Source organism: Amblyomma mixtum, chromosome 10 (assembly GCF_055824585.1).
Source record: "Amblyomma mixtum isolate Tamu chromosome 10, ASM5582458v1, whole genome shotgun sequence".
NCBI classification, from domain to species: domain Eukaryota; kingdom Metazoa; phylum Arthropoda; class Arachnida; order Ixodida; family Ixodidae; genus Amblyomma; species Amblyomma mixtum.
In genome coordinates, this window is record NC_143021.1 from 115,483,217 (window position 1) to 115,495,528 (window position 12,312).

The 12,312-nt window shown below is 49.5% G+C and overlaps 1 long non-coding RNA gene across 1 annotated transcript in view; it reads right to left on the minus strand.

The window, feature by feature from the left end:
• Positions 1-5,321: 5,321 nt before the first annotated feature.
• LOC149326729 (uncharacterized) overlaps positions 5,322-12,312 on the minus strand; it is a 30,663-nt gene continuing 23,672 nt past the window's right edge. The window contains exon 4 of the long non-coding RNA XR_016286252.1: positions 5,322-5,391. This is a non-coding gene — a long non-coding RNA (uncharacterized LOC149326729). The remainder of the gene's footprint in view (positions 5,392-12,312) is intronic.

Below are 12,312 nucleotides of genomic sequence, written 5' to 3' on the forward strand. Positions count from 1 at the left end.
TGTGTGCATAGAGGGGCAGGTCTGACCGGTTTTAGGACATTGTTAACATATAAGTCACGCTACGGTGGAGCAATTGCCGGAAAAATAAGGTTAATTCCACCTGTAGCATCAAACAACTCAACTCAACTCAACTTTCGCAGCTTTGAAGAATGAACAACCGCTACAAATTTCGCGGCATTACTCCCCTCTCAAAGAACCACCGACCCGATGCTTTAGAACATACTGCGGCTAAAAACAATAAAAAACGAACTGTGGAAAAATATACACTGGGTGTGGAAACACGGCGTCTTTTAGCGCGCATAATATGGCTTTAGATGGACGACATGGACAACATCTCGTTTTACGCGGCGTCACTGGGATACAGTCATTTCGTCAGGGACGACTTCATAGTCCAGTTCACCTAGCCGACGAAAAACCTTGTGCGGGCCGAAATAGCGGCGCAGAGGCTTTTCACTAAATCGGCGGCTGTGAATGGGCGTCCAAACCCAGACTCGGTCTCCTGGCTTGTATTCCGCGTAGCGTCTTCGTAGGTTGTAGCGTCAGGCGTCGGTCCGCTGCTGGTCTTTGATGCGTAATCTGGCAAGTCTTCGTGCTTCCGCCCGTTGAGGGTAGGCGGCGACGCCGACGTTATCTTCTTCGGTAACATTGGGCAGCATGGCGTCTAGCGTAGTCGTGGCCTCCCTGCCATCGGCGAGCCTAAAAGGTGTCATATGGGTGGTCTCCTGCACTGCGGTGTTGTAGGCGAAGACGACGTAAAGCACGGTGACGTCCCAGGGCTTGTGTTCGGCATCGATATACACGGCGAGCATATCGGCGGTGGTTTCAGGCGCTCGGTCAGTCCGTTGGTATGAGGTTGGTATGCAGTTGTCCTCTGGTGGCTGGTTTGGCTTTAACCCAGGATGGCTTGCATCAGTTCCGCCGTGAATGCTGTTCCTCTGTCCATGATGAGCACATAGGGGGCGCCGTGTCGCAGAAGAATGCACTTCACAAAAAATTTGGCCGCTTCTGCTGTTTTTCCGTTCTGTAGGTCTTTTGCCTCGGCGTAGCAGGTCAGGCAGTCGGTCGCTATAATTATGCACTTACCAGCAGATGTTGGCTTCGAGAAAGGGCAAAGCAAGTCCATGCCACTGTATAGATTTAGTTTAGTTTAGTTTATGGGGTTTAACGTCCCAAAGCGACTGAGGCTATGAGAGACGCCGTAGTGAAGGGCTCCGGAAATTTCGACCACCTGGGGTTCTTTAACGTGCACTGACATCGCACAGTACACGGGCCTCTAGAATTTCTCCTCCAAAGAAATTCAGCCGCCGCGGCCGGGATCGAACCCGCGTCTTTCGGGTCAGCAGCCGAGCACCATAGCCACTGAGCCACCGTGTATAGATTTCTGTCGAACCGTTCGGATATTTTAACTAGCTTATCTATATTGCTAATGACCTTACCCCCTTTCTCTTTTAAAACATGTATACATCTGGTTTTTATCTATGCCTGGTATCCTCTCCACCGCTTTTAGCCTGCCTGCATTATTTAGAGCATGCTCGATTCTCTGCATGTTAAACTTTTTTATGTCGGCTACCTTGCGCTTATTTGTTAACTTTGATAGCTCTGCTTGTTCTATTCTGTCTGTAGAGTTAGACGCAGTCATGCTTCTTCGTTTCTTGATCAGATTTTTCGTCTCCTGAGATACCTTGCCGGTATTCTGTCGAACCATCTTACCGCATACTTCTACAGCGCACTTCGTTCATTGTTTCAACATCATGATCGTGTTCCTCAGTTCAAACGGAACACCTGTTCTGCTGCGAAATTCTCAGTTCCTCTACTTTCCGTCTTACCGCTGGCTCCTTAATCTGCTCCAGCTTCACTGGTTTCCTACGTTCCCTCTTCAAATCTAAGCTAATACGAAACCTTACCGTTCATTCTGTGGTCCCTGCAACGGAAATTTTCGAGTACCTCCACATCCTCTACGATGCCAGGGTGAGCGCACAGTATGAAGTCTATTTTGTTTTTAGTCTCACCATTAGGGCTCTTCCACGTCCACTTCCCATTTTCTCGTTTGTGGAAGAAGGTATTCATGATCCGTAAATTATTTCTATATGGGGGAACTCTACAGGAAATAACTCTCCCCTGCTATCCCTAGAACCTATGCCATCGTCACTTACCGCCCGGTATCAAGCCTGCTTATTGCCTACCTTCACATCGATAGAGGATCCATAGCGCACAAAATTGAAGGGACAAAACACAGGCGCTAAACTTCCACTGAACGATCTTTATTTGGCGCGGACAACCTTATAAAGATCACGTAATATACAGGTATAGATGACTAACAACAATCCTTCTTAGTCATTTATACCTGTACCTTACGTGATCTTTATAAGGTTGTCCGCGCCAAATAAAGATCGTTCAGTGGAAGTTTAGCGCCTGTGTTGTGTCCCTTTAATTTTGTACGCTATGGATCTTCATGTTGACTACCCACTAGCCTGACCCCTGACACTTCTAAATTCAAATTGATGTCGCCCATCAGTACATTGTACAGTGATTGAGTGTACTGTGATTTTACTTTGTTCATTGCCGATTACACGTCTTATAGAAACTTTCAACAATCTGGTCATCATGTCTTGACGTGGGCGCTTAGGCCTGCACCACCTTCAGCGTGTACGTTTCCCTGCCTTTTTTATCCCTTCTCTTATGGCGCGGTCCGGGTGTCCACCGGGATATGTCATACAGTTACTGCGCCTTTTCGTTTCCTCAAAAAAAAAGATCAATTTTAAAAACAACACATAGCAGCCGCAATCCCGGCAGTGGAGATGGAAGTTTTCTCCGTTAGCGGGATTCCAATAGTTGTGGTGCTCTTCCGGACTGCCTCTGATACACCGCGGCCTGTTCGTCCAGTATAAACTTTTTCACCAGTCAGCGTAATCTTATAACCACAAATGTCTCACATAGTAATGTAGCAGTTTTCGTGCTTTGTAGCGTGCACACCAGTGCTGGTTCTACCATGCGCAACACCTGAACGAAGGCTTGAAAGTTTGCATGGTGTAGAAAAGACAGCATTAATGTCTTGCTTCCCAGCGACGTCTGAGCGATAGCTGTACTCACTGCGAAACTCGGGTTTGTCTTACTTGTGTTTGAATGTGAAGTGGCCTTCAGACAGCAAGCGCACAGCAACAGCCTTACATCAAGTGACCAGCCTAAATTCACAATTGCTAATACAATGAAGACCTCCAAATTTGTCCCTGGTCATCTACAACACGTGATCCACCCAACCCCCGAATTGCACCTCAATTCTCTAAATCTAATTCTCTAATTAAGTAATTTTCTCACATCTCGGCGGACAGCCGAACCGCGGCTTAAGGGAAGGGAGGAGTGTGGGAGTGAAACAAGGAAGAGAGAATGAAGTGCTGTTGTGAAGGGCTCCGGAATAATTCCGCCCACCTCGAGACCTTTAACGTGCACTGACATCACACAGCCCGACCCCAGCCGGCCTCGAAATTTCGCCACACCCAAATTTTTAACCTCGACCGATATGGACCAAAATCGATGCCCGGGTTAGTTTCACCATAGGCAACACGATGGCTATGTCCGAATTAGGCCTTGTTCTTAATATTAACATGCACGTGACCTTGGAGTGACCTTTTGTGCCTTGGAAAGGAGGAAAACAATAGCAGTTATCAATCATGTGTGACTTCAGCGATTGTACTATACACCGCGCGGGGATCACGCGCTCTCGTGTATAAACAATGAACGATTATCTATCCCGTGTGATGTCACTGATCGTGCGGCCATCACGTGCTCTCCTGTATAATAGACGCCGCCGATCGTCGGCGTCTATTATACCACAGTAAAGAAAGTAATAAGCATAGTGAAAAAAAAAACTATCACTCTACTAAGTTAAACCACTGTTATTTTTTGTGTTGTGCGAAACCCTATGCATATATCGTGTCACCTCAAACTTTTTCCCTGTTCAGTTCATTGTGGGTCAGCCATTTTCATATCTGGGCTCTTTGTCTTTTGCAACAATGTTTCTGCCACCGCGTTCAAAATTCTTGTGGAAAAGCGACGGCTTCCAAACGTTCAAACTGATTATCAGAACTTTACTTTATACCACGGTGACAATTGTTTTGGTGTGCATTCGACAGCAATCCCTCTCCTGAGAACTTTACAGTGAGCACACGAGCATTAACGAAACTTTACTTCTGGGTAAAAGGCACCAACATATATGGACATCGTCATGAAGATTTATTGGAACTTCTAAAGATGTAATCGAGTGGTTAATGGGCACTTCATATATAAAGAAAACAGCAGTCGAGAGAGCTTGAAAAGTTCTTAGGACCTGGTCTGAAACCATAAGTATGATGTGATTCGTTAGATTTAAGGTAGTTAAGAAATAATGAAGCATCTTTCTGCCTTTTCGAGACAGTGGTTGCTCAATGCCCGCTTGACAGCTTAGAGTTCAACCTCTACTGCATTATTGGCTTCATAGCCGTGAACAGTTTGGCTGGACTGTGCAGCAAGTGCGTGAAGAGTGCGTACCTGCGATGGGTTTAGCTGACAGCTTCATGTTCGAGTGCCGTGCAGTATTGCGGCTGATTCGATGATTTCAGTGAGTTAACCTGACTTAACGATGGCATAAAAGCATTGCAGATAAAGGCGCCACATTGGGGGGCGTCCGGAAGGGGGCCAAAGGGGGGGGGGGTTGCCTCCCCCCCCTGGATTTACGGATATTATTTGTGCACTAGTTCCTTTTTGGTGCTAACCTACCGCCGCCTTCATCCCCGGACATCGGGTACCCCCCCCCCCCCCCCTCCTCCCTGGAAAAAGTTCTGCGGACGGCCTTGGGCGCCACCCTTCTTGTTCGAAATGATTCTATTTTATTTCTGGCGCATTTCTTCGACAAAGCATATGAATCAATCTTCCTGTGCCTTTGTGCTTATTTATTATTTTTCTACTTAGAGGAATGCTATCAGTCTGAGTACCTTGTTTTGAGCAGCAGTCGGAGCGTAATTGTAGTAGTAGCAGTAGCACTAGTACCAGTGGTACGAAGTTGACGGCTTCTTGTCAATAAGAGGACTAGTGCGGTTCCTGAATCGAAAGCCTATATAAACATAACCTAGAAGTGTTAAGGATCATTGTGCAAAGAAAGCTGTCTTGCTTGCTTTATCGACAGTTTTGGCTGCTCTATGTGACCCGCAGGCCTGACTCTCTGAGCAGTGTTCGACTGACAACATGGATAGAAAAGCCTGCCTATACGATGAATACTCGGTACGCTGGTAAGTCATTGACTCTCAAGAATAGAGCACCAGCGCATATTTTTAGTGTGGGATGCCTTACCGGTTCAGGGGAATTTTCTTCGACAGCATCCCTGCATTTGTTGTACCGCATGCAAGACAACATGAGAACCTGTAGAGGAATATTTCATATGGCGCACTGGCATCACAAACGCTCGAGAACCTTTATGAAAAAAATTTAGATTCAAATAATTCAAGAACACCTTACCAATCTTGCATCGCAAATAACTTCATAGTTGGAAAAGTTGTAACAGTTCTAAATCTTTTATAAACATTCTAGAAAGCCTCCTCAAGTATGTCTAGCACGCCTGAAGCACCTTCATCGACGGTAGCAATACTTGTGCAGTGGCACGTCGTCATGCTGGACATTATTTGGAACCGTGTGTTCATGCAAACGTACGCGCTCATCTCCTTTTCTTCGATGCTCATAACCCGATAGGTAGCGTTGCTCAGGAACACGGAATTAATAAAAGCATGAATTCTCTTGGGTTACTCAACTGAAAACCGTTCATAATCGGTTGCAATTGCGGCAGTTGGGTTATTTCCTTTTGCGACTAAGTAGTGTGTGGGTTAGGACAATCCTTAACCTTTTCAACGTACTTATACCTTTATGAATACAAAGAACTCAGCAGCCAGCCGTTGCTATTTGTTCTGCCTAACAATTGTAGTTGTCGCTGACGTGTAAGACTCAAAATCAACTCGCGCCAGAGGTTCTGGTTCTAAGGAGTCAAAACATCTCGAATGCGAAATAGGAGCGGCTGTGAACGGGAGATATTCATGGGCACCTAGGGTCGTATTCTGTAACGACCATTACTTTGCATTAAATTTGGTCTTCTGCCATTGATCGCTGCTCCAATTATTCGTAAGTCAATAAGAACAGAGGTGACACTGGTCGTGACCGAAACATGTCAGCGATACCACCTGCTGTAGTACACACGTCTCGAGCCCCCGACTGGCGCCGATCCCCACGAGTAAAGGAGCGGAGCGGCACGCTTCACACGCCTGACAAACTTTATCGCCGGTAAATAAGATGCGGCGGTACAAGGCTGGCTAACGGCAGCGGCGCCATGACTGGGCCAGCTTTTTTTGTGATTATCCGTTTGCTTCCCTACCTGCTATTGATTTCGTCGCATTGGCGTCGCGGCCAAATAAAATTGGAAATGAAATGAATAGTTACAGAATACTGCCCCAGTAGTTTCGATCATTAATTTCTGCTACTCTCGTCTTTGTGACATCAAAATCCTAGACGATAGCGAATGGTCGTCGGCTCTGCTTCCCATGGAATTAGTGCGCGTCATTTCCTACGTTGACTGGAAAATAACAGGATCTACTCTCAGTGAGTGGCCTAATGATGGGAATTCACCAGTTTGGAAAGTCTATTTGCATGAAACTAGTGTTTCGCAAAATAACAGAAAGTGAACTATATAGGCGCAGCGCGCACAAGCAAGACATGTTTGAGTTTTGGCCGCGGTGACAATGGACCTATGCGTGCGGCTGAAGCACCGAAGTGCACCAACTGCGATGGACATTATGAGGCAACCTCGAGGGAGTGTGCCAGCCTGAACATTGAAATGAAGATACTACAGAGTATCGCTATAGATAACTTCATTCACAGCGAGTGAGAACGCAGTTCGTCGCGGAGAATTAGCGGTTGCAGTCGGGAGAAGAATATAATCTCAGCAAATGGGTCAGTACCACTTCAATACAAGAACGCTCTGCTGTGGAGAAGCAGCGGGCTACAACTACAGCAGTGGTGCTTTTAGCGGGCGCCATGTGGAGCTTCGCGAGGGACCATGCATGACGTAAAGCGCGGTTAGCGCTGAAGCTCTTTCATCTACGGGTCTACCGGCTGTGTACTCAGGAGATGAGAAAACGAAGGTGATGGTAAGTGCCTTGCAAATAATGACTGCTTTCGAAGTGGCAGATGTTAAGGATCAGTTCTCTGGATTTCGCGTCGTTGTAGTGGTAGCTGTAGTAGCATTGGGAAGAGGAGGAGGAGAGAAGCAGTAGTTGTTCGTAACCGTAAGGTGGTTGCCACTAATAGGGGAGGGGTTATGGCAAAAGAAGGGTACGAACACAGTGAAAAAATGCATAACCGGAGGGTTGGCACCACAGAAGGAGGGGGAAGAGGAGTGCTCTGGAAGGAGGTGGGTAACACGAGATTTAAGGAACGCCTCACCGGTAGGGTTGCCACGAGAACAACTAAGAGGGTACTTAGCGTGACAGGAGGAGGATGCACCAAGTAGACCAATGCGTAACAAGTTGTTTACCGTGGAAGGAGAAGGGTATGATGGAGTGTAGTAACGTGCAGCCGGAGAGGGGTTGCCGCGATTAGCGTGGCAGAAGGCTGTAACGAGAACAGAGTCGTGCATGACCAGAAATTGATTACCGTGGAACGATGATTAAGAATGTGGTTACGGTTGAGGGAGGAGAGTATGGCAAGGGCAGAGGAGTTTGCAACCGGAAGGGGCTCTTATGGGAACCCCCCGAAGGATGAGGATAAAGGTTACTATTGAAGGAAAACAGTACGGCGAATGCTAGGAATGTGCAGCCGTGGTAGGAGGAGTATGGAGAGAACGTCAGAATGCGTAACCGTTGCTAGGTGCCATGAAAGGAGGAGAGGCAGTATGGCGACAGCAGACCAATGGCCGTCTGCAGTGGCTGCAGCAACTCCCCCAACTTTCAATTCTACTACTCTGTCATAGAGTTTCTTACTATTACCTAGAGGCTGGCGGCGCTGCACTTCAGCCACCATGGACGCTCAAAGCATCATGGGCCGGTGAGCTACTTTGCTGCATACAGTCGTATTTTTTCGGGAACATGGAGTGGCACTACTGGTATGTTTCATTCCTAAAACGCTGTTCGTATGTGCGCAGACGACTTAGGCGCGAACGCAGTGTGCAAAAGCCATAGTAACAAAAACGCAACAGCACACGATGCCAATAAAAGGTTTCTCTTTTTCGAAATGCCATAAAAAGACCTCTTGAAGTGCTTAAACAGCAACATTTGTTTTGAAAACATATTTCCTTTTAAAGGTGTGCTTTTTAAGCCCGTATTATTAATTTTTGTAGTGCTCGATACTTGGCCAATAGGAGCGCTAGCCATCTCTTATTTTGGGCAAACTTTGCATTTATATTGCCGCGGATCTTTGTAGCGTTCGTTTGTAGTATTTGTTTGTTCATGCTTCAAGGCTGCCGACGCGCCGCTTTATCGCTTCGTTTGTGACGCAAGACGCACCTAGATTTATGTCGATTGATCGCATGCGGACGGAGCCGGTTCCAGTTTGTGCCAGAAGGTTCTAGTAACTTCCTAAGCTTTATCTCGAATGCTCGCTATCAGCTTAAAAAAGAGCACGGCCGACAGCGGCGGGCATTCTGTTCGACGATCGCCGAGCACGCTTGTTGCTACGCCGCCGCCGTGAGCCACCGACTTTTCGTGGAGAACCACACTAAGATCGGGAAGACTGGCTGGACATGTACGACCGTGTAGCAGCGCTGAACGCCTGGGACGACAGCGCTAAGCTTCGTAACGTTTATTTTGCATTGGACGGCTCCGCCAGAACGTGGTTTGAAAACCACGAATCTTTCCTCACGACCTGGGCGACCTTCAAGAAGCAACTAGTGACTACGTTCACTAGCGTCGTACGCAAGGAAAGAGCGGAGACCCTGCAGCAGTCAAGAATTCAACGCCCAAACAAGACCGTGACTGCGTATGTGGAAGATATGAAACGCCTTTTCAAGCGCGCCAACCCTGTCATGAACGAAGAAAAGAAACTCTCTTTCTTAATGCACGGCATGAAGGATGTGGGTTTCTAAGTAGACACAGGCCACCAACCACCGCGGGTTCGAGCTTCGCGCGAGCCAAGGGCCCCGATCAGCCGTCACCACACACACACTGGGACACCGATGCAGTGCACTCAACCTCCGCTGGGAGGAGAGCGATTCGCCGCAAAGAAATAGGCCTCCAAGTTCACCAAGGAGACGTTTATTCATGTCGCCTTCAGCAGTACACACACTCAATCGTCACCCCGTCCCGGGGGCGCGCGAGGAGCAAGGCTCCGCTGCGCGCACGAAGCGACTCGAGCAAAGCGCGCCGCTAGCACGCCGCTGCGGGAGAATGTCCCCGCGGCAGTGCTGTGATCTCCCTCTCGTGTCGACCGTTGGGCCGGTTGCGAGAGAGAGTGGGCAATAAACGCAAGGTACGCCTGTCGGAGGTCGCTGGACCCCGCTGGACAGGCTCGAGCCGCTGCAGGTCAGAGGACCCGTGCGGCCGAGCTCGAGTATATGCACTGGTCCGAGCGGCAAAGGTCGGTAGGGACAAACAGTAGCGTACGCACCTTACGCTGTCTCCGAGGGATCTCTCTCTCTCTGGGCCCCGCTCGGACGGTCGCGCGGTGCGCGGCCGCCAAAGCGGATCCCGAAATCCCGTCAAAAGGCACCAATGGCAAAGGCCGTTTGGGTGCCGGGTCGGAGCTGTGGCCAAATGACAGTGATTAGTCACCTAGCCGCCTCCCCACCGCCTGAGGCGGGAGCAAGGGAAAGAGGAGAAACAACGCGGGAAGCCGGCACAGCCGCGCAAAGGCAACGGCGGAAAGCCAGGATTCCCACAACCCCCTCTCCTTAAATGCCCTCCTACCCATCGGCAAAGCACGCGGCCAAAATAAAGAAATCAATACACAAAAAAATAAGCTACACTTCAGTTCCAAAATAAAGAAATGAATACACAAAAAAACTAGCTACACTTCAGTTCCAAAATAAAGAAATGAATAGACAAAAACTAGCTACACTTCAGTTCCAGCCAGAACAACGTAAAAAAACAACACAAACAAAGAAAAAAAACCAAGGCAAACAACACTTGCATACGCTTCAGTAAATCAAAACAGCATGCAGATTATATACAATGCGATGTGAATACAACTGTACAGCTATGTGACCAGTGGATGCCAGCCTCAAAGTTCGATGGCGCGGCCCAGTGGGCCTGTCGGCGACTCACCGCTCGCAGGCTTCAAGTTGAACGGGTTGGGAGGGCCGACGACTGATGGTGGTCTTCTTTCCGTTGATGACGACGGGGCCGCGGCAGAGCACTAACCTCGCGCCCTCGGACACGACGTCACGTTCGGGCACAAGACAGTTAGTCCACCCCCTTCACGCCGGCTCAAACGGGCGCGGACGTTCGGCGGCGTCCTGATGTGTAAACTTGGCAACACCGGGGGGTCCTTCTCATCCCCGCGCTCACTCAGAAGCACAACGGCACAACTCACAGGCGTCGCCTTGGCTCATGGTTACGCGCACACACAGCCACAGCCACAAACACGCATACACCGACACGTGCGCGGACGCCGGTCGGCGACAACGATCCCCTCATCAGAAAGGTCCCGAGGCACCGCGGCGAGGGTCAAAGGGTGCACTTTCTACCCCCCATCGATCCAAACGCCCCGGCAACTTCCCCTCCATACCGGCCGCACAAAACTCGCAACGCGACACACGGCTCCTTAACGAGCCAACCACCCACAGTCGGGCCGGAAATGAGAAAAGGCGCGGTACAAACGACACCCATCTATTGCTTCTAAAAGATAAGAGAAAGCACCAGCGGTCTGAAGTATGCCTATGCATATACAGGTCTGGTAAAAAAACTGAACGCCAACACAAACGCATGTTGCCTATGTACATCTCGGTACGTTAGAACGAAAACAGACGAACAAGCAGGAAACGAAAGTGGCTAGAAACTGACTCAAGCAAAACAAATAAATAAATAGATAAACACACAAGGCTGGAACTGAGCATGCTGGAAAAACAAAAAAAAATAATAACACACCGTGCTTCGCCTGGGTAGGGCCTGACGAGAAAGCTCGCCAGCTAGCTGAGGCTGCGTGCCTTCGGTTGCGGAAAAGTCCTCCGTCCGGCAACAATCACACCGGTGACCGTTGCCTCAGATTGTACCGGTGCTCCGTACGCTTGCGTTCCGCAGCACCAGTTGTGCCTTTGCGCTTGCCTTTGATACCAATGGGTACCGGCGCAAGCTCGTCAGACCGTGACGCGTAGGCCTTCAGGTCTGCGATGTGGGCACGGCTGGTTTTCCCCGTAAGGGGATCCTCCAGCAGGTACGCGAGTGGCGACCAGACTCTGACCACTCGGTACGGACCAAGCCACTTAGGAGCGAGCGAGGCTGAGAACCCCTTGCTCGCATCGCTAAGAACGTGGTTGCGCTTCAGGACAAGATCACCCACCTGAAAAGTCAGGCGGCGGTGCTTGCGGTCATATTGAGCCTTCTGTTGGGCTCTGGCTGCCGCCAAACTTTGCCTTGCTCTGTTGAGAGCCCTAACAAGCCGGTCCCGAAGCGTCGACGCATAAGCAGAGCAGTCTGCCCGCGTCTGTTCATCCCCGAGCTGGCTCTGCACGACGTTTGACATCGGATTCGACAGCTCCCTCCCGAAATTGAGGAAGGCGGGAGAGAAACCAGTTGAGTGATTCTCAGCTGCTCGGATGGCGAACGCAAACTCGCTCAAATGGTCTGCCCAATCCTTTTGACACTCGGCAAAGGCCGCAAGCATTGGCTTGAGCGTTCGGTTGATTCGCTCGGTCAAGTTGGATTGGGGGTGGTAGGGTGAAGTGGTGTAGTGCTCGATTCCGAGGGAACGGCACGTGTTACCGAACACCCGAGCGGTGAAATAGGACGCATTGTCCGTGATCAGTCTTTCCGGAAAGCCGAACCGACAGAACACTTCCTGGAGTTTATCCAGCACCGCTCGTGCTGACTCTTTCCGAAGGGGGTACAACTCAACCCATTTGGAAAAGTGGTCAGCGACTACCATCAGGTAAATGAATCCCTGCTTGCTCCTGGGGAAAGGCCCCATCAAATCGCAGGTGGCCATCTGCCACGGACGCACACTGTCAATTGGTTTCATCATTCCAGGCGGCTTGCCGCCCCGTGACTTCACCCCTTGACAGACATGGCAGGAACGGCAATAGCGGAAAATGTCACGCTTCATGCCGGGCCACGTCACCGATTGACTCAGTTTTGCAAAAACTTTGGA